This window comes from Penaeus japonicus, unplaced genomic scaffold (genome assembly GCF_977035675.1).
Source record: "Penaeus japonicus unplaced genomic scaffold, GWHDUDI00000001_assembly GWHDUDI00000024, whole genome shotgun sequence".
Taxonomy (NCBI): Eukaryota; Metazoa; Arthropoda; class Malacostraca; order Decapoda; family Penaeidae; genus Penaeus; species Penaeus japonicus.
The window spans coordinates 39,945,252-39,969,793 of NW_028234426.1; the positions used below are offsets into that span (position 1 = coordinate 39,945,252).

Consider the following 24,542-nt stretch of genomic DNA (forward strand, 5'->3'; position numbering starts at 1 on the left):
AACGAACGAAATGCTGTACACAATATATTTGTATTCTTATTGTCTAGTAGCTTAATGTGATTTGATTATCATAAGAATCAATATAAGGAACACACGCACACACATCCATCTCCATCATCCATCCATCCCTGTTACCAGAGAAAAATAAATTAAGGAAAATTAATTGTGTATCAATTTCGTATTTTCCTACTCCGGCAGAATCAAGGACAGCACGAAATTATCAGCATGAGATATGGTTTTATTTATTGCATCAATAAACAATGTTTAACAGTGATATATATGGTTATTATATATTTGCTAAAATAAATGATACGGGTATTAGTATATTTATGTTTTCCATATTTTATTGATGGAAAGATACGAAAAAATGTCTGTGATTAGGTTTATCACTTATCACATGTGTCTGTTGATTTTGTTTTTGATCAAGGAGATAACGATATGTTTAATAAATTCATTTATAATGCTATTGTAAGTGTACCTTTATATATGTATATATCAAGATTCTATACACACATTTATATATATATATAATGTATACATGTGTATATGTATATATATATGTATATATTTGTGTATATGTGTATGTATATATGTGTATATATGTATGCTTATATATATTTATGTTATATAAATGTGTTTATGTATATATATATATTTATTTATAGTTTATGTTATATAATGTATGCGGCTATATATGTATATATATATATATTATTTATATATAGTTCTGTGTTTATATGTATGCCATATGTAAATATATATGTATATGTATGTAAATATATATTATATATATATATATTTATATATATATATTTATATATATATTTATGTATATACATATTTATATGTATATGTATGTAAATACATATTTATATGTATTTATGTATGTATATATATTTATTTATATATATTTATGTGTATATATGTATGCACATATATATTTACGTGTATATATGTATGTACATATATATTCATGTGTATATATGTATGTACATATATATTCATGTGTATATATGTATGTACATATATATTCATGTGTATATATGTATGTACATATATATTCATGTGTATATATGTATGTACATATATATTCATGTGTGTATATATGTATGTACATATATATTCATGTGTATATATGTATGTACATATATATTCATGTGTATATATGTATGTACATATATATTCATGTGTATATATGTATGTACATATATATTCATGTGTATATATGTATGTACATATATATTTATGTGTATATATTTATGTACATAAATATTTATGTGTATATATGTATGTGCATATATATTTGTGTATATATGTATGTACATATATATTTATTTGTATATGTTTGTACATATATTTTTATGTATATATATGTATCCAAGAAAATATATTTATTTTTGTTTATGTATATATATACATACACATGTATATATGTATATATATTTATGTATATATATTTCTGTGTATATATGGATATACGTATATGTATATATGGAATGTGTATATACAGACATTTATATACATATATGTATATGCATATATGTAACAGGATAGACATGACTTAAAAACAGCGCGACATTGTATAGGTTTTCCAGCCCCCTATACCATCACATATTGGACGTGTATAGGATGTATAGATTCGGACTGTAGTGAAGATCCTATCCTCCACCATCAGTGTGCAAAAACCTGTTTGTGAAGTTAAGGTAACACTGAACTCGAGGGCCGCACTACAATGTTAGGATCCGTCTGATCCTTAAGTTCTGACGCTGAATCATAAACTGAAAACGGAAACAGAAGACCCTTGGGAGGCCTATTATCTGGAGATACCTTTCAACGACAATACATGCTCAGCATCTGGTTGATAGATTCTGGGTTCACTGATGGTCCGAGTATCTCTCATTGTAATGGAACTCATTTTTGTTTGGTGTGATTTCGTGTTCATAATTGAAGTACTAATGTGTTTACATATATTAAATATATTGCCAAATGTCTTTGACGTATGTTCTTCCAAAGCTTTCCACATTTTAAAACCTGTCAGTATCTGCTCTCTTGGGGTCTATGGCCTTCCATCTCCCAGAATTGCTTCACTCGTCTGTCAAGGGTTGAGTCCATTTGCATTCGCTCCTAAGCCTCACTTCTGAATGCTTTAAATGCACATGTTCCCTTTCTAATTGTCACTTTATCTTGGTCTTATGGAACTGCTTGGTGTTATGATAACTGAGGACTTTCGTCTGATGTAGTTTCTTGCTTTCATACAGCCATCTTGAGTGGTGTCTCCCACACCAATCGGTGTCGCATGTACGGGCCTTGCGTTCTTTTACCACATAATTATCCTTTGTGCAATTAAAACTTTTGCTATGTACCTTCAGTATTTTGCGATGGTTTGCCGGCAAGTTAATTATATTTCTTTCTAATGTAAGTTCTTTAACATTCTTTGAGTTTGCATTGGTATTTCAATCGCATCTCTTTGTCTCTTTCTTACCCGGAAACCGGTTTCAGGAGTATACTTTTTGGTGGCAGATTGATGTGAGCTTTGTCCTAATTACGACGCGGCTTGATTTTCAAAGCCTTTCCCGTGACTTCTAATTTCTGTAATCTTCTAATTACTCTTAATACTATTTTTTTTCTTGTTGGAAAATGGATGCCCATTACAATTCCATCCCGGACTCGTGTATTAAGAACAAAATTTCGGTGCAGTCTTTAAAGTCTGGTTCTTAAAAATCTTGAGTTCTTTTGAAGAATTTTACACATCTAATGGGAAATAACTACTCGCAATGAGATGCATTTATGACTGAGTAATCCTGGTTTCTAATCACTGGTCCACTTACAAGATTGTGTTCATACTGAGTTCATTGTGACAAATGGATAAAAGTGGTATAAATGAGACTGAATTTTTTTCACAACACAAGAGATGTAATTTACGCGTTTCGGGTTACCCCGTCTTCAGAACTACATACAGAACACATCTCTTGTGTTGTGAAAATATTCAGTATCATTTATACCACTTTTATCCATTGTGATCATACCTTGATATTTATTCTTGCTTGTCACCGAATTATTTTGGAATTGATAAGGCACATTTTAGTCTTTCACGTGGTAGCATCCTCTGTGCATATATATGTTGAAGTTATGTGTGTAAATTTGTACATATGTATATATTTATGTATGTATATATGTATATATATGATATATATGTGTGTTCTTATATATACACATACATATAATTTATTAATGATCAAGTATCTTTGATTTTTAAAAAAATGTAATTAACTTAAGGTGAGTGTTAGTTTTAAAGGAGTCAATGGAATGGAAGTAATGAAAGATTATGTAGTTTTGAATATTCTTGAAAGGTTTGATATCATATTTTAGTTTATTTTCTCCCCGAGGGGAGTGGACCAATCCCGGAGGTACTGCAATACCGGGCCGATCCGCGGCAAAGGTGGAGCAAGCCCCTAGCACTTCGCCATATTCCAAAAATCAGTTTAATATCGTAGATCCCACATGGGGATCGTATCAGATATTAAGCTGATAAGAACAGATACTACACTTTGATCTTAGCCAAAAGGCCGAGAAGCGATACTGAAATATGTTTTAGAGTGTGGTTAAGAAAATAATCCTGAGGAATTATTGGCAACAGTATTTGTGTGTAGAAAGGCATGAACGACGTTCGGCTGTCCGTTGTTTCTATTTGATGTTTTATAAGAAAATTCCAACAAACTGAATTTAATGTTTTCATCTTAATCGTACTTGAATTGTGCCTCTTAAAATTATATGTTTGGCGTCGCTAAAGTCTCTGAATTCACAGTTACACGCTTTATATTTTGTCATGTAAACTAAGAAGCGACCATAGAGCACTTACTTAAGTCTACGCTAAGACAGCTTATGCGTTTTCCTTAAATCAAAGTATAGAGGTGAAACGAGTATAACATGTAGATTTATGAATTGATATTATCGAATTGAATTTCCATGTCTTATTTTTTCTACCCACAACCTCTCCCACAAGCTCCCCATTCTACTTTTCTTCCAGTCACGTGTGAGTGACATTTTCTGAATAAGTTTTAGAATAAAAGATTTATTTTTTTTTCTATCTTGAAAGAATGGCGTCGTTAAAATCAAGAATAACCGGATATTTGTATAAAATATTAGAATTCTCGTGAGGTCCTCAGTGTAAGTGAGCGTGGGTTGGCGCGTGGCGAAGGAAAGCATACTTACCTGGCACAGGAGATACCGTGATTCATGTACGCCGATGATTGTGCATTATGGCACTCCAGCGCTAACTCTAGACAACCATCCAATACCTATTCAAAATTCAGCTAGATTTCTTGGACTACTCTTTGATAGTAGATTGAATTGGAAAGACCACATTGGTCAATTAAAGAATAAATGTCAAAAAGCACTCAATTTATTAAAGTGCATTTCTGGACACAAATGGGGAGCTGATAGAAAGTCTTTACTGATGTTATATAAATCCCTGATTAGATCTAAAGTAGATTATGGGTTAATCGTGTATGGCTCGGCAACGAGCTCAACTCTGAAAGGATTGAATGTAGTGCAGAATGCGTGTTTACGAGTCTGTCTTGGAGCCCTTATGTGCACTCGCACTGAGCGCCTAGAGGTAGAGTCGGGAGTACCTCCCCTCCGTCTTAGACGCGGCCAGCTTGCGCTGACCTATGCCGCGAAGGTAGCCAGGCAGCCCCAACATCCCAACGGCCCCAGTATCGCGGCGGGAAGCCGCTGGGCAATAGACTCTATGACCTCACAGATAAAGTCGGTATAGATCTCTCTACCATCGATACCCTGGTTCAGTCAAATATAGCACCGTGGGAAACACCCAATTTTTCTACCGTAGTAGACTGGCTACCATCAGCCAAAGCCACGGTGTCGGAGGTGGAGGTACGCCAGAGGTTCAGAGAGATCTTAATTAAACCGTGATCACGAAGGCGGTTCTCCCAGGGCGAGGCTCACCATTGCACTCCGGTGGCGCTGACCCCTGCGATTAACCCAAATGTGGTTAACTCGAGTGCGCAATTTTTGGTAGCGGGGGACTGCGTTCGCGCTATCCCCCTTTTAATTCAAGTTGAACATTTTCCCAAATAGACCGAAATCGATATAGAGGCAAATTGTCTGGTTTGGTGGTGTTAACAGCACAATGTCTTACGGAAATGTTTTATGGTACTGATTGCTAGCATTAGATCATTCTGTCACAGTACATTTACTAACCAGTATTTCGTTATCTAATATTGTCTTAAAATATCCATTGCAGACACTGGTATCGAAAACTATTACAAGTATTTCCTCTTATTATCTAAATTACATAAATATACCTTGCAAATATTTACTTGCTCGAGTTTTAAATTGTTCTTGCATTTAATAGGGCCGTCGGCCAAATTAAGAGCAAAATGACTATATTTGGCTTGGTAAGACGCATTTTTGATAGCCTTGGGCTTGCTAATCCCTTTGTTAGGGAAATTTTACCTAATTTCTTTAACCCAACGTTGTTTTTAAGTACCAACAAGATCAATAATATATTCTTTACATAGCAAGTAAAAGAGTTAAATTCCAAATACAAACACTTGTTATACCAGTTATTGATAATCGATCATCTGCTGTGTTCACATCCTAATGAATATGCTTTTTTTTGCCTTGAAAATGGTGAGGAAGGTTTAGATACAACTATACAAACTATAATATCAAACCGAGTAGTATAATTTCATACATCAAAAAGTATGGTTGATAAGGCACTCAAAATTATTCAGCATATATCAGTTCTGAAATTTAAATTTCAAGATGTAAAACGTTAAATTACCATGAACCAGAATAGCAAGACGGTCGTTAGGGATCATTGTATATTCTATAATTATAACAGTAAATGTATTATAAACCCACCGAAGTGGGCTATAGAAAAAATTGAGTAAGACTCATTGAGTTGTTCCCCTCCACGGAAATCTTTAGTAAAAGGCGAAAGATTTATGCGTTTTGAAGGGAAACCAGAGCTGCTATTACTTGGTGACCAGAAAACACACAAAGGTATACTGAGGACATATGGAAGAATTAGCTTAAGGTAAGAAAGTACTGGTCTCTTGAGAGTTAGTTTTGTTATTTTAATTGATTAGGATTAAAAAGCGTAAATATATAGTGCAGTGTACTATTGCTTCTTAAGTTAATATAGATTTACGTAATAGATCGCGTATACATAATTCTAACATCAAAGTAAATATCAACATAAGATGTGAAAGTTCAGCCAAACAAGACTAAGTCCTCAGTAAAATCTAGACTATGAGTGAACTTCGATGTTCGAAGTATGATCATACTTCATAGGATCAATTCTATAGTGTGATTGCCGAGTCCCTCGTCAAGAAACTCGGATAAAATTCAACCACGATGAGGACTCTTAGTGTAATCCTCTGAGCGGGAAGCGGCTCTTAAGTTCTGCTTAAGAGTTTTGATGACCGTTCTGACTCGGTTTACCGATGATCAGAGGAGGATCACACAGGCTGAGTGGTAGAATTTTAATCCACTAGAATTGTTCTAGAACTTTTGAAAACTCCTGAAAAGGAGCAATAAATGTATGTATATAACAAAAAAACGAACGAAATGCTGTACACAATATATTTGTATTATTGTCTAGTAGCTTAATGTGATTTGATTATCATAAGAATCAATATAAGGAACACACGCACACACATCCATCTCCATCATCCATCCATCCCTGTTACCAGAGAAAAATAAATTAAGGAAAATTAATTGTGTATCAATTTCGTATTTTCCTACTCCGGCAGAATCAAGGACAGCACGAAATTATCAGCATGAGATATGGTTTTATTTATTGCATCAATAAACAATGTTTAACAGTGATATATATGGTTATTATATATTTGCTAAAATAAATGATACGGGTATTAGTATATTTATGTTTTCCATATTTTATTGATGGAAAGATACGAAAAAATGTCTGTGATTAGGTTTATCACTTATCACATGTGTCTGTTGATTTTGTTTTTGATCAAGGAGATAACGATATGTTTAATAAATTCATTTATAATGCTATTGTAAGTGTACCTTTATATATGTATATATCAAGATTCTATACACACATACATATATATATATATATATATATATATATATATATATATATATATATAATGTATAAATGTGTATATGTATATATATGTATATATTTGTGTATATGTGTATGTATATATGTGTATATATGTATGCTTATATATATTTATGTTATATAAATGTGTTTATGTATATATATATTTATTTATATATAGTTCTGTGTTTATATGTATGCGGCATATATATATGTATGCATATATATATATATATATATATTTATATATATATTTATGTATATACATATTTATATGTATATATCTGTAAATATATATTTATATGTATGTAAATACATATTTATATGTATTTATGTATGTATATATATTTATGTATATATTTATTTATATATATTTATGTGTATATATGTATGTACATATATATTCATGTGTATATATGTATGTACATATATATTCATGTGTATATATGTATGTACATATATATTCATGTGTATATATGTATGTACATATATATTCATGTGTATATATGTATGTACATATATATTTATGTGTATATATTTATGTACATATACATTTATGTGTATATATTTATGTACATAAATATTTATGTGTATATATGTATATGCATATATATTTGTATATATGTATGTACATATATATTTATTTGTATATATGTTTGTACATATATTTTTATGTATATATATGTATCCAAGAAAATATATTAATTTTTGTTTATGTATATATATATACATACACATGTATATATGTTTATATATTTCTGTGTATATATGGAATGTGTATATACAGACATCTATATACATATGTATATGCATATATGTAACAGGATAGACATGACTTAAAAACAGCGCGACATTGTATAGGTTTTCCAGCCCCCTATACCATCACATATTGGACGTGTATAGGATGTATAGATTCGGAATGTAGTGAAGATCCTATCCTCCACCATCAGTGTGCAAAAACCTGTTTGTGAAGTTAAGGCAACACTGAACTCGAGGGCCGCACTACAATGTTAGGATCCGTCTGATCCTTAAGTTCTGACGCTGAATCATAAACTGAAAACGGAAACAGGAGACCCTTGGGAGGCCTATTATCTGGAGATACCTTTCAACGACAATACATGCTCAGCATCTGGTTGATAGATTCTGGGTTCACTGATGGTCCGAGTATCTCTCATTGTAATGGAACTCATTTTTGTTTGGTGTGATTTCGTGTTCATAATTGAAGTACTAATGTGTTTACATATATTAAATATATTGCCAAATGTCTTTGACGTATGTTCTTCCAAAGCTTTCCACATTTTAAAACCTGTCAGTATCTGCTCTCTTGGGGTCTATGGCCTTCCATCTCCCAGAATTGCTTCACTCGTCTGTCAAGGGTTGAGTCCATTTGCATTCGCTCCTAAGCCTCACTTCTGAATGCTTTAAATGCACATGTTCCCTTTCTAATTGTCACTTTATCTTGGTCTTATGGAACTGCTTGGTGTTATGATAACTGAGGACTTTCGTCTGATGTAGTTTCTTGCTTTCATACAGCCATCTTGAGTGGTGTCTCCCACACCAATCGGTGTCGCATGTACGGGCCTTGCGTTCTTTTACCACAATTATCCTTTGTGCAATTAAAACTTTTGCTATGTACCTTCAGTATTTTGCGATGGTTTGCCGGCAAGTTAATTATATTTCTTTCTAATGTAAGTTCTTTAACATTCTTTGAGTTTGCATTGGTATTTCAATCGCATCTCTTTGTCCCTTTCTTACCCGGAAACCGGTTTCAGGAGTATATTTTTTGGTGGCAGATTGATGTGAGCTTTGTCCTAATTACGACGCGGCTTGATTTTCAAAGCCTTTCCCGTGACTTCTAATTTCTGTAATCTTCTAATTACTCTTAATACTATTTTTTTTTCTTGTTGGAAAATGGATGCCCATTACAATTCCATCCCGGACTCGTGTATTAAGAACAAAATTTCGGTGCAGTCTTTAAAGTCTGGTTCTTAAAAATCTTGAGTTCTTTTGAAGAATTTTACACATATAATGGGAAATAACTACTCGCAATGAGATGCATTTATGACCGAGTAATCCTGGTTTCTAATCACTGGTCCACTTACAAGATTGTGTTCATACTGAGTTCATTGTGACAAATGGATAAAAGTGGTATAAATGAGACTGAATTTTTTTTTCACAACACAAGAGATGTAATTTACGCGTTTCGGGTTACCCCGTCTTCACAACACAAGAGATGTGTTCTGTATGTAGTTCTGAAAATATTCAGTATCATTTATACCACTTTTATCCATTGTGATCATACCTTGATATTTATTCTTGCTTGTCACCGAATTATTTTGGAATTGATAAGGCACATTTTAGTCTTTCACGTGGTAGCATCCTCTGTGCATATATATGTTGAAGTTATGTGTGTAAATTTGTACATATGTATATATTTATGTATGTATATATGTATATATATATATATGTGTGTGTTCTTATATATACACATACATATAATTTATTAATGATAAAAAAAAAGTAATTAACTTAAGGTGAGTGTTAGTTTTAAAGGAGTCAATGGAATGGAAGTAATGAAAGATTATGTAGTTTTGAATATTCTTGAAAGGTTTGATATCATATTTTAGTTTATTTTCTCCCCGAGGGGAGTGGACCAATCCCGGAGGTACTGCAATACCGGGCCGATCCGCGGCAAAGGTGGAGCAAGCCCCTAGCACTTCGCCATATTCCAAAAATCAGTTTAATATCGTAGATCCCACATGGGGATCGTATCAGATATTAAGCTGATAAGAACAGATACTACACTTTGATCTTAGCCAAAAGGCCGAGAAGCGATACTGAAATATGGTTTAAAGTGTGGCTAAGAAAATAATCCTGAGGAATTATTGGCAACAGTATTTGTGTGTAGAAAGGCATGAACGACGTTCGGCTGTCTGTTGTTTCTATTTGATGTTTTATAAGAAAATTCCAACAAACTGAATTTAACGTTTTCGTCTTAATCGTAATTGAATTTTGCTTCATAAAGTTGGTTGCCGTTGATAAATTCTCTGAATTCACAGTTACACGCTTTATATTTTGTCATGTGAACTAACAAACAACCATAGAGCACTTAAGTCTACGCCAAGACAGAGTATACGTTTTCCTTAAATCAAAGTATAGAGGTGAAACGAGTATAACATATACATTTATGAATTGATATTAACAAATTGAATTTCCATGCCTTGTTTTTTCGACCCACAAGCTCCCCATTCTACTTTTCTTTCAGTCACGTGTGAGTGACATTTTCTGAATAAGTTTTAGTATGAATGAGTTTTTTCTATCTTGAAAGTAATATTGAAATATTTGAATTTAGCGTTCATAAGAATCAGGAATAACCGGATATTTGTATAAAATATTAGAATTCGTGTGAGGTCCTCAGTGTGAGTGAGCGTGGGTTGGCGCGTGGCGGATGAAAGCATACTTACCTGGCACAGGAGATACCGTGATCACGAAGGCGGTTCTCCCAGGGCGAGGCTCACCATTGCACTCCGGTGGCGCTGACCCCTGCGATTAACCCAAATGTGGTTAACTCGAGTGCGCAATTTTTGGTAGCGGGGGACTGCGTTCGCGCTATCCCCCTTAAATTCATTTGGAGTTTTACTAAATTATTGCATATACGCCGAAAACGATATGAACGTAAATTGTCTGCTTGGATGACGAAATATATGATAGATATTTGATATATTGATAACATTTTCTAGTCTTTTAGTGATTTGATCATTATATTGGAATTACTTTCCGCAAAGACAATTTACCCGAACTTTCGATAACCAACCCACTGGAAGAAAGGCGCTGTATAGTTTTTATTAAATTATTCCATCGTAGTACACAAATTTACTAACCAGTATTTCGTTATTATCCCATATCCAGTAGTAGAGCATCTATTGCTGAAGTTGGTATCGAAAACCTGAAATCTTTTCATTATTATTTAAGTAGCATAACATAAGCAGCAAATATGTAAAGTTACTTTTAAATTGAGTCTGCAGTTGCCTGAAGATAAACCAAAATTGCTGAATTTGGCTAAAGCAATTAAGATTTGTAAATATTTGTCCTTTTGGATTGTTAAATTCCATCTTTTATTTTTTGGGGAGAATTTACCTCATTAATGTTACCCCCAAAGTTCTATTTCAGTTGATAAAGTTCGGTAGTTTATTTATAACATCGCAAATTAAAGATAAATTTCCAATACAAAATTGTTAAGGAAAGTATTGATTGACATTTGTTGGTTTCATTACTTATTGGATGATATTTTAGCAAGTTTGGTACACTGACATCAGTACTTTTATTTCAAACAATACCAGTATTGCATTAGTATACAGTTAATTGCCATGTACTATAAGGCTCAGATTAATGTAATAATTATATTACACTGAGTAGTTTTGTTTCATACATCAATAAGTATGATTGATTGACAATTCAAATATATCAACTTTCGATTTTCGCTGGAGCACAAGGTCATCCCCCTAATAAATGTTCAAGTTTTCTTCAGCTTGTTTTTCATTCAATTAGTATCTATCGCTACATTATTTTTGCAACTTACAATTTAAGAGTAACGTTATCTTGAAATGAATAAGTATATGTATATTTATACATATATTACTTAACCTTTCGTGTATTTGAACCCACCGAAGTGGGCTATAGAAAAAATTGAGTAAGACTCATTTAGTTGTTCCCCTCCACGGAAATCTTTAGTAAAAGGCGAAAGATTTATGCGTTTTGAAGGGAAACCAGAGCTGCACATACCATGTGACCAGAAAACAACAAAGGTATACTGAGGACATATAGAAGAATATGTTTCAAGATAAAAAAGACGTCTCGTGAGAGTAATAGTTTTGCATTTTGTCTAAAATTTATTGCTAGCGTAAAAGATGGTGTGGCGTATACATGATGAACGAGTTAATTAGTTTTGATTTATATGATAGGTGTATACATATTAGCATTAATATTATTGAAGTCATCGCATAAACATCGACTAAAAGCTAACATAAGAACTAATGATAAGTCAGTCCATTAGAACTAAGTCCTCAGTAAAATCTAGACTATGAGTGAACTTCGATGTTCGAAGTATGATCATACTTCATAGGATCAATTCTATAGTGTGATTGCCGAGTCCCTCGTCAAGAAACTCGGATAAAATTCAACCACGATGAGGACTCTTAGTGTAATCCTCTGAGCGGGAAGCGGCTCTTAAGTTCTGCTTAAGAGTTTTGATGACCGTTCTGACTCGGTTTACCGATGATCAGAGGAGGATCACACAGGCTGAGTGGTAGAATTTCAATCCACTAGAATTGTTCTAGAACTTTTGTAAACTCCTGAAAAGGAGTAATGAAACTGTATGTATAAGAAAATGTACCCGAGGTTACTTGTGCCTGTACTTTTGAGATCGTTTATGCTTTATTCCTCCTGTTTTTTTTTTCTTTTTTTTTCTCTTATGGCATAGATTAATGATGGATCTTTCTGGCACTCAGATTATCTATTACTGTCGAAAAAATGAAATATCTTAATTGCGGCTGGTGGTCACTGACCATATGAGCCCCAACCTCTGAGAAGGGGAGATCACCAACATAAAAAAAAGCAGGAGACAGACTTTGACTTAGACAAATGGTTATATATATGTATATATATAAATATATATATAAAGGAAAAAAAAATCAAGGAATATATTTTGGGGTTACGTTGCTGTTACTCTCCAAGAACTTAGTATTGAATGTGAAGCTTTTAATAAATTTAAATATTTGAATATTAATGGGTAGGATTCTTCAGCTGCTGCATTTTATTGAGGTGGCCCAATAAGTTATGGTTGCCTCCAGCCCGCTAAGCTTGAGGTTAGAATTGTGTGCTCTGTTCTGTTTTGCCTTGTCCTCTGCTTTTGCTCCTCCTTTACACTTTCTTATATTCACTGTTATAACTAGACAGGCAGCCTAGGATAACTTTCACCACCCTAGAGCATCCCGGGTAACAAATGCAACTGCAGCCAAGAGCCAGGAAGCTGGCTACAAGCTGAATTAACATAAAGCTTAATCAGTGTCGTACATAGTTCGGATGACACTACTAGATATCCTCCATATTATGTTTGTCACAGAAATATCTAGGCTCAAAGTACCATAAGCCAGCTAAGAATAAATGTCTACACCCTCTAATTGGGTTTCTTGTCACTGGAGGCTATGTGCACCAGACATTAGCTGTATTTTCACCGATATGTAACAAACCCTTTTGATTACATCAACCGACGTTGTGGCTACAATGGACGTTCAAGAGGTGGCCCCAGTAAACACACAACATATATACTGTGTGAAAAGTAGATACATAAGATATTGCAATATGATATGCTTCAAGTTAGTTATACATTGTAAAGCACATACTATCTGAGAGAGAGAAAAAAAAGACATACATGGCACAAGTGCTGTGAGAGTAGAGTATATAATTAAAGCAAAGGTGTGATTGTTTATCAAGTGGCTTGATATGTCAGTTAAGTTACGAAGTGCTCCAAATGAGCATAGGTGGCAGTGCATTGAGGAATGCATACGTAAAACTAATATGTAATTCGACTTGATGGTCTCAGTGCACCGAGGGCGGGAGTGTGGCAACGGCTAGCCTCTAGGCCATACAAGCCCATAACCACGAGCTTAGTGCCCTTGTTCTGCGACTTTGGGTAGCAGGCGAGCTAGTTACTGTGGTCAGGCGTAGCTGACACGACCTCCTGATTCCCATAAGTGCAGTTGGGTTGACTCTGCCATGTACCCGAACACTTTACTACTCCAGCACTGTTCTACCTTGATGAAAAAATGCACCAACCTAATACAGTAAAAATACAGGGGGTGGGGGGTTGATATCTTCTGCGCGGGAGCACTTCTCGACCGCTGGAGGGTGACTGAACAACGAGCATGCGTCTTGCACTACTAACCAAGGGATTCTCGACTGCAGGACAAGGATACTAAACAAGTACCTCAATCGTCATGGCCGGGCCGCCTTGTGCAAATAGCCCAGGCGAAGAGACGTCTTCGCAAATCTCTCTGAACTGAACTGAATCAATCGCCTTTTTTTTTTTTTTTTTTTTTTTACCCTAGACTTGGGTGCTAGAGGTGGGGACTGAATAAGATGCATGCAGCTTGCACGGCTTCATTACCATAGATTCTCGGCTGCAGGAGATTGAAATTCAATTCAACATACGTGCGCCTTGCACGTCTTCCTTGACAATATGTGCTCTCCTTGAATGTAATGTAATGTACACATACGTGTACATTACATGGCTATCTGATATAACCAGCTATCGATGTCGCCAGTTATAACCAGTGGTGGCACCCGTTGTAACCCAGGGGAGAAGAACACAAGCGTTTCTCTTCTGTAACCATTTTTTTAAAGGTGGCCCGCTAATATACACCTGCAGCCGATAAGGATGGAGGTCAGATCTGTGTGCTCTGCTATTCTGTTCTGTCCTGTCTTCAGCTTCTGCTCTTTCTACTCATATCTGCCTCCTTTACGCTTCCTTATATTGACTTTTAGTATGGTGATACAAGGAACCTAGAATATCTTTCTGCAAACAACCGGGCTAGCATAAAGCTGCAGCCAGGAGGTAGATGCAGCTGGAGGCGGAAGGCGATATAGGAAGCGGAAGTATTAAATCATGAAAGAATTCCTACTCCATAATGTTGAATTGATCAATAAACTTGAAGACTAAGACCGCTCACACAAATATGCCATGCCTCTAGATATTATATTATATATTGTACATCGTAGATCAAAAATGGAAAGGAACTTCGCATATTTTTGCGTCGGGCGCGAGGACGTTCTCGTCCTGAACTCTAATATTCTCCTTGGCGTTCCTTAGGATGAGCATTGCTAAGATCCTATGTTTCTGCTCCTCTGCTGCTGTATGAATCGGTTTCTCACAAACCGGAGAAACCCAGACTTAAAGCTGATTTCAAGATGTTACCTTTTCTCTCTCTCTCTCTCATATACACACATACATACATACATATATATGTATTTATACATGTGTATGTATGTATATTATATATATATAGATATAGACACACATATATATTTTATGATTACTTAAATATGTATACATATATTTACATATATATGTATATATATACATACACACATGTACACACACACACACACACACATATATATATATATATATATATGTACATACATATATATATACACACGTGTGCATATATATATTTACTTATATATGTTTATATATATATTTATATATGTAAAAGAAAGGTATGAATGAGACTGAATATCTAAACACGCAAGAGATATATTTGACGCGTTTCGATGGAGGTCTTTCTCAAAAATACATAAGTGAAACACAGAACGCATATATATATCAAATGAGAGGTGAAGGTTCACCTGACTCTCTTGACCTGTGTGTGGTTTATCCGCATAATTGATGCTACCGCGACCTTGGATAGTTTAAATCTCCCCGACGCGGTGTTCATGTTTTCTGTTGTCGCGATGTATGCAGCTTCCATAACGTTACGCCTTTGCCTTTGCAATCCTTTGCTGACGATTTTCGCTTCCTTCCAATCTGGTAGATGTCCCGCCTCATCTACGTGTGCCACAATGGCGTTGGAAGTCCTGTGGTGACGGATGTCTGCTTGGTGTTCGCTCATCCTGGTGTCGAAACCACGTCCTGTTTCGCCGTAATACGCTTTATCGCATGTACTGCAGGGAATACAGTAAACGGCACTGTCGGGGTTGTTTGTTAGCGGTTTCTCGTGTCTTGCCAAATCTCCTATCTTTATGCCGGACGTGTTTGCTATGTTCACGGTGGTACCGAAGTACCTGCTGATAATCTCGGAGATTTTACACTGAGGCAGTATCAAGAAACCTGAGGGTGCTGCACGATCGTTTTCTGCTCTGGTCATGATGTTCTCCGCTTTCTTACTGAGGTTTAGCAAGAAACCTCTGGGGTACCGGTGTTTTTCAAAGGAGTCTATTATGTATTTCATTTCATCCTCTAAGAACTCAGGGGTGCAAATCCTTAATGCCCTTAGGAAGAAACGTATGACTACCCCTGACTTTGTTTTATTGCTGTGGGCGGAGTAGTAATGGATATAATCTTCTTTATTAGTCGGCTTTCTGTATGCAGAGAAACGCAGGCCGTCGTCGTCACGATGGATCAGGGTAGCTTCTGACATTCTTCTTCCTCTCAACATGGCACTCAACATGGCTACGCTACGTAGATGATGTCCTGGTCGTCGTCCCCAGGAGGACGTGCTTACGCCAAACGCTGATGCTGCTAAACGCCGTCCACGACAAAATTCAATTTACCGTAGAGGAAGAAGAATGTCAGAAGCTACCCTTCCTAGACACTCTAATCCATTGTGACGACGACGGCCTGTGTTTCTCTGTATACAGAAAGCCGACTAATAAAGATGTATATATATGTATATATATATATATATATGTATATATATATATGTATATATATATATGTATATATATACATGTATATATATGTATATATATACATGTATATATATACATGTATATATATGTATATATATGCATGTATATATATGTATATATATACATGTATATATGGATATATATATATATGTATATATATATGTATGTATACAAATACATGTATATACGTGTATGTATATAGGTATATACGTGTATGTATATACATATATATGTGTATGTATATACTTGTATATACATGTATGTATATACATATATGTGTATGTATATATATATGTATATTTATATGTATGTATATACATATATATGTATATACATGTATATATGTGTATGTAAATACATGTATGTATGTATATGTAAATACATGTATGTATGTATATGTAAATACATGTATGTATGTATATGTCTATACATGTATATATATGTATATGTATATACATGTATATATGTATATGTATATACATATATACATGTATATGTATATACATGTAGATATGTATATGTAAACACATGTAGATATGTATATGTATACACATGTCTATATATATACAGGTATATACGTGTATGTATTTACAGGTATATACGTGTATGTATATAAAGGTATATACGTGTATGTATATAAAGGTATATACGTGTATGTATATACAGGTATATACGTGTATGTATATACAGGTATATACGTGTATGTATATACAGGTAAATACATGTATGTATATACAGGTATATACGTGTATGTATATACAGGTATATGTTTATATACATATATATGTATTAATACATGTTTATATGTATATATATATTCACATATATATATATATATGTATATTTGCATGTATATAAGCTTGGATGTATGTTTAAATATATATATATATATACTTTTATATGTATATATATATATACACATGTATATATATATGCACGTATATATATATGCACGTATATATATATGTATATATATATGCACGTATATATATATGTATATATACATATATAAATGAAAATCTATTGATATATAAATGTGTATATTTATAAATATATATGTACATATATATAAATACATATATAAATGTATATGAACAAATGCAAAAATATAAATGTATATATATAAATTATATATATATAAATGTATATAAATGTATATATATAAATATATATATATAGATACATACATAAATGTATATATATAAATATATATATACATGTATATGTATAAAAACTGTTACGCCGGTCGCCTCGTCTATCTGCCACCAGCGCGAGGCAGGCTAGGCAGACGGCGTGCTAACCAGAGGGTCGTGAACACAGAATAGCTCCAACAGGCACCGAACACCACAGCGTCCCAGAACGCCACGAGGGGAAACGCCACGTGGCGAGGCAGGGCACGAAATAAACACAATAACATACTATTTATTTACACTAGTTATTTACCCGTACACTTTTCTATAGGCACAATGCAGGGGGAAACCAGCACATCACACTGCACAATACAGCTTATAATAGGGCAACACAAAGTATATCAGGTCACAAGGGGCACACGCGAGGTCTTCCCAGGGGCAGCACCTAACTGCGTCTGTCATGGCCTCGTTCCTTCGCTCCTCTTGCCCAGACGCACAAAGACAAAGACCCACTGGCGTAGCAATACATATATACATTTTTATATATGAATACGTATACAAGTATATATATAAATACATATACATGTATATATAGATACATACATGCATAAATATATATATATATATTATATGTAATGTATATGTATATGTACAAGTGTATATATACATATATATGTATATATATACATATATACATATATACATATATATATACAATTATATATATACATATATATACAATTATATATATACAATTATATAAATACATGTATGTATATATATATATATATATATATATTTATATATATATACATGTATATATATACATGTAAATATATACATGTATATATATATACATGTATATATATATATAAATGTATATATGTGTATATACATATATATACAATTATATATATACATATATATACAATTATATATATACATATATATACAATTATATATATACAATTATATAAATACATGTATATATACACATGCATATATACACATGTATAAATATACATATATATATATATATATGTATAATATATATACATATATTTAGATGTATATATATATATATATATACATATTTACATATATATGCATAAATATTATTGAAAATATATTAAATATGACTATATATATACATACATATATACATACATATATATATATATATGTACATGTTTATATATACTGTATATATGTATATATATACATGTATAGATACATATATATATATGCACATGTTTATGTATACATGTATAGATGTACATGTATATATACATGTATATATGTATAGATATACATGTATATATGTATAGATGTACATGTATATATACATGTATATATGTATAGATATACATGTATATATGTATAGATATACATGCACATATGTATAGATATACATGTATATATATACATGTATATATGTATAGATACACATGTATATATACATGTATATATATATGCATGTATATATGTATATATACATGTATATATGTATACATATGTTTATATGTATATATGTATATATACATGTATATTATATATATATATATATACATGTATATATGTATATATATACATGTATATGCATGTATACATGTATATGTAATATATTATGTATATAATATACATGTATATATATGTATAATGTATATATATACATGTATATATGTATATATATACATGTATTATATATATATATACATATATATTATATATATATACACATGTATATATATATACATGTATATATGTATATATACATGTATATATGTATATAGTATATGTATATATATGTATATATGTATATATGTATATATATACATGTATATATGTATATATATAAATGTATATATGTATATATATATATACATGATATGTATTATATACATGTATATATGTTATTATATATATATATACATGTATATATGTATATATATACATGTATATATGTATATATATACATGTATATATGTATAATATATAATGTATATATATATAATGTATATATATACATATATACATGTATATATGTATATATATACATGTATATATGTATATATATACATGTATATATGTATATATATACATGTATATATGTATATATATACATGTATATATGTATATATATACATGTATATATATACATGTATATCATATATGTATAGATATACATGCATATATGTATAGATATACATGTATATATGTATAGATGTACATGTATGTATGTTTATATATGTATATTAGTATATATACATGTATATATGTATAGATATACATGTATATATGTATAGATGTACATGTATATATACATGTATATATGTATAGATATACATGTATATATGTATAGATATACATACATATATGTATATATATGTATATATACATATATATGTATATATATACATGCATATATGTATAGATGTACATGTATATATACATGTATATATGTATATATATAATGATATATTATATATATATTGTATATGTATATATACATGTATATATATATAATACATGTATATATGTGTGTATATACATGTATATATGTGTGTATATACAAGTATATATGTATAATAAATACATGTATATATGTATATATACATTATAATGTATATATATAGATATATAGTATATTTATGTATATATATATATATATATATATGTATATGTATATCATGTATAATGTATGCAAATACATGTATATATGTATATATATACATGTATATATGTATATGTATACATGTTGTATATGTATATATGTATATATGTATACATGTATAATGTATATACATATACATGTATATATATAATATATACATGTATATATATATACTAATATATATGTATAATGTATATATATACATGTATATATATTATGTATATATATATATATATTGTATATGTATATATATACATGTATATAATGTACATATACATGTGTATATGTATATGTATATACATGTGTATATGTATATGTATATACATGTGTATATGTATATGTATATACATGTGTATATGTATATGTATATACATGTGTATATGTATATGTATATACATGTGTATATGTATATGTATATACATGTGTATATGTATATACATGTGTATATGTATATGTATATACATATATGTATATGTATATACATGTGTATATGTATTTGTATATGTGTATATGTATATACATGTGTATATGTATATATATGTGTATATGTATATACATGTGTATATGTATATATATGTGTATATGTATATACATGTGTATATGTATATATATGTGTATATGTATATACATGTGTATATGTATATATATGTGTATATGTATATACATGTGTATATGTATATGTTTATACATGTGTATATGTATATGTATATACATGTGTATATGTATATGTATATACATGTGTATATGTATATGTATATACATGTGTATATGTATATGTATATACATGTGTATATGTATATGTATATACATGTGTATATTAATATGTATATATATATACATGTTTATATGTATATGTATATCCATGTGTATATTTATATGTATATCTATGTGTATATGTATATGTATATGTATATACATGTGTATATGTATATATATACATGTATTCATGTATATATATACATGTATTCATGTATATATATACATGCATATATGTATATATACATTTTGATATGTATGTATATATACATTTTGATATGTATGTATATATACATTTTGATATGTATGTATATATACATTTTGATATGTATGTATATATACATTTTGATATGTATGTATATATACATTTTGATATGTATGTATATACACATGCATACATGTATATATTTATATATATACACATTTAAGTGGTTTAGCACAGCGGAAACAAAAAGTATGTTTGTATACCGACATAAACTGTTAGATATTATTCAGAATTACACGTATTTATTAACCTTTAAAACCACTACCTTAATCTGATATAAATATTTACCCCAGGTAAGTATGCTTTCCTCCGCTTCGCATCAACCCACGCTCACTCACGCTGAGAACCCCACGCGAATTTAAAATTTCATAGAAATATCAAGTAAGCCTTTAGTTTTATTCTGAGTGAACCTCACTTGTAATTATATTTCAATTGCAGGTCTAAGGAAAAATATCAGATGTAATTTATTCAGAAAGAGAGAGAAAGAAAAAGAGAAAGTAAAAGATATAACAAAAACTAAAACAATATACATATATAGATTAAAATGTATGATAGTGCATGAACGTGCACGGTGGTGGAATATTTAGATGGGTCTTGAAAAAACAAGTATCTTTATAAAATGGTAATTATTTAAAAATTAATTTCAAAATATATCCCCACTATTTTTCGTTTCCAGAAGAAAAGAGTTTTTATGGGTTACGTCATATTTAAAATTACGTCATGCCGAAAGGTTGTTTTTTCACTACGTGTGGTTGCGTCTTTATCTAATAATACCTATAAAGTAAAAGTACATGTTATTGAATTCTTTCAATTTTGATGAATTTACATAGGAAGAAAATGTACAAGCGCAGATTTAAATAAGTGCTATATGATTGTCTCTTATGATGTTTGGGTGAATTAATAAACATCAAGCAACGGCCATCATATACTTATATGAATTTCGATTAAGCCATTAAAACTATATTCCGAACTTAGAAATTTCACATAACGTTAGGTCGTTTTTATACACCTCTTTGATAGAAAATAACCGAGAGTCGGACGTTTATGCCGTTCTTCATATGAAGGAACTTCAAACATAATTCCTCAGAAATATTTACTCGGTCACCTTTGCACAATAAGTTATTATCGCTTCTCGGCCTTTTGGCTAAGATCAAAGTGTAGTATCTGTTCTTATCAGCTTAATATCTGATACGATCCCCATGTGGGATCTACGATATTAAACTGATTTTTGGAATATGGCGAAGTGCTAGGGGCTTGCACCACCTTTGCCGCGGATCGGCCCGGTATTGCAGTACCTCCGGGATCGGTCTACTGCCCTTTGGGAGAAAATAAACTAAAATATTGTATTAGTACTAAAATATATCAAATCAGTTTTTGTCACCCAAAGGATGGCAAAAACACCACTGTTAAGTTACAAATTTATGTATGATTATACGTATACATGTATATGTATATATGTGTATATTGTGTATATTTATATAAATATTTATGTAAATATATCTATATGTATACTTACACAGACACACACACATACACACACACACACACACACACATATATATATATATATATACATATACATACACATACACACAAATATATAAATGTATATATACATATATAAATACATATATGCATATATACACTAATACATATTTGCTTACATTAAACATATATATGTATACATACATATATATATATATATATATATATATATATATATATATACGTACTCATGTATATATATGTATATATACATTTATATACATTTATATAGAAATTTATATGTTTATATATGAATTTATATGTTTATATAAAAATATTTATATAAGTTTATATGTATATAGATATGTATATATATGTATGTATATATGTGTATGTAAATATGTATGTATACATATGTATGTTTATATTTATATATACATATATGAATATATATGTGTTTGTATATATGTATGTGTATATGTGTGTACAGTGTTCATATATATATAATATATATATATATATATATGTATGTATCTATATACGTTTATATAGGTATTTACATATATGTACATATATACACATTCATATATGTAAATATATGTATGCATATTATATGTATGTATCTATAGAATATGTGTATATAATATATGTATAGTTATATATTACATGTATTTGTATATAGTATGTATATACATTTATGTATATGAAAATATGAATGAATAATATATATATACCTAAAATATATAATATATGTTTGCAAATTTGTATGAATATATTAGTATATGTATATATTTATATTTATATGTATAGATATGTGTATATATACATCATGTACAAACATAGATATAAATATATTTTATAAATGTATAGAGCTATATTTGTATATATAGTATATATTATATATATATGTGTGTATTTGTATATGTATATGTATCTGTGCATATATATGTATATACATATAAGCACAGATACATATAACCATAGATACACAGATATATATGTATATATACGTATGTTTATGCTTATGTATGTGTATTTTGTAAGTATATATATATGTACATATATACTTTTATGTATGTATATATATATATATATATATATATATATATATATATATATATATGTATGGAGATGTACGTCTTTTCTGTAAATTTTAGTATTTATCTATATATGTGTGTTTAAGTTTATTCATATATGTATATGCTTATTTATATGTATATATATATGTATACATGTATGTGAAGATATAACTGGATATATGTATGGATGCATGTATGCGTATATATACATATATGTATATAATTATAATATTTTATTCATGTGTTTATGTATACAGATATGTATACATACACACATATAGAAGAGTGTGTATATATGCATATTTGTATATGTATGTACACAAGTATGGTTATTTGAATGTTTATGTAAATAAGGGTAGCCATATGTATAGATATATCTGTACATATATTGTATATATATATATAATATATATATATATATATATATATATATATATATATAAAGTATATATAAATAATGATGTATATTATGTGATTGACGGACGTAATGTAGAATTTGGAGGGAAAAAATGAAGCATTTTATCAAAATTTGTAATGTACCTTTTCGATTGGAAGAGGTGGAGAATCTACCACTGGTCATATGACA

At 30.6% G+C, this 24,542-nt stretch overlaps 9 non-coding genes across 9 annotated transcripts; 5 read left to right on the forward strand and 4 right to left on the reverse strand.

Moving 5' to 3' along the window:
- Positions 1–3,385: 3,385 nt before the first annotated feature.
- On the reverse strand, positions 3,386–3,578 carry LOC147469148 (U2 spliceosomal RNA). Its single transcript, XR_015192216.1, has one exon. It is a non-coding gene; the product is annotated as a U2 spliceosomal RNA (small nuclear RNA).
- Positions 3,579–4,908: 1,330 nt separating this feature from the next.
- Positions 4,909–5,066, forward strand: LOC122255430 (U1 spliceosomal RNA). Its single transcript, XR_006223457.2, has one exon. It is a non-coding gene; the product is annotated as a U1 spliceosomal RNA (small nuclear RNA).
- Positions 5,067–5,878: 812 nt separating this feature from the next.
- Positions 5,879–5,996, reverse strand: LOC122255422 (U5 spliceosomal RNA). The gene has a single exon (XR_006223450.1). It is a non-coding gene; the product is annotated as a U5 spliceosomal RNA (small nuclear RNA).
- Positions 5,997–6,301: 305 nt separating this feature from the next.
- Positions 6,302–6,503, forward strand: LOC122255414 (small nucleolar RNA U3). The gene has a single exon (XR_006223442.2). It is a non-coding gene; the product is annotated as a small nucleolar RNA U3 (small nucleolar RNA).
- A 3,239-nt stretch (positions 6,504–9,742) lies between these two features.
- On the reverse strand, positions 9,743–9,935 carry LOC122255413 (U2 spliceosomal RNA). Its single transcript, XR_006223441.2, has one exon. It is a non-coding gene; the product is annotated as a U2 spliceosomal RNA (small nuclear RNA).
- A 620-nt stretch (positions 9,936–10,555) lies between these two features.
- On the forward strand, positions 10,556–10,718 carry LOC122255431 (U1 spliceosomal RNA). Its single transcript, XR_006223458.2, has one exon. It is a non-coding gene; the product is annotated as a U1 spliceosomal RNA (small nuclear RNA).
- A 1,038-nt stretch (positions 10,719–11,756) lies between these two features.
- Positions 11,757–11,874, reverse strand: LOC122255429 (U5 spliceosomal RNA). Its single transcript, XR_006223456.2, has one exon. It is a non-coding gene; the product is annotated as a U5 spliceosomal RNA (small nuclear RNA).
- Positions 11,875–12,204: 330 nt separating this feature from the next.
- Positions 12,205–12,406, forward strand: LOC122255419 (small nucleolar RNA U3). Its single transcript, XR_006223447.1, has one exon. It is a non-coding gene; the product is annotated as a small nucleolar RNA U3 (small nucleolar RNA).
- Positions 12,407–22,516: 10,110 nt separating this feature from the next.
- LOC122255409 (U2 spliceosomal RNA) lies at positions 22,517–22,709 on the forward strand. Its single transcript, XR_006223437.2, has one exon. It is a non-coding gene; the product is annotated as a U2 spliceosomal RNA (small nuclear RNA).
- The last annotated feature ends 1,833 nt before the right edge of the window (positions 22,710–24,542 follow it).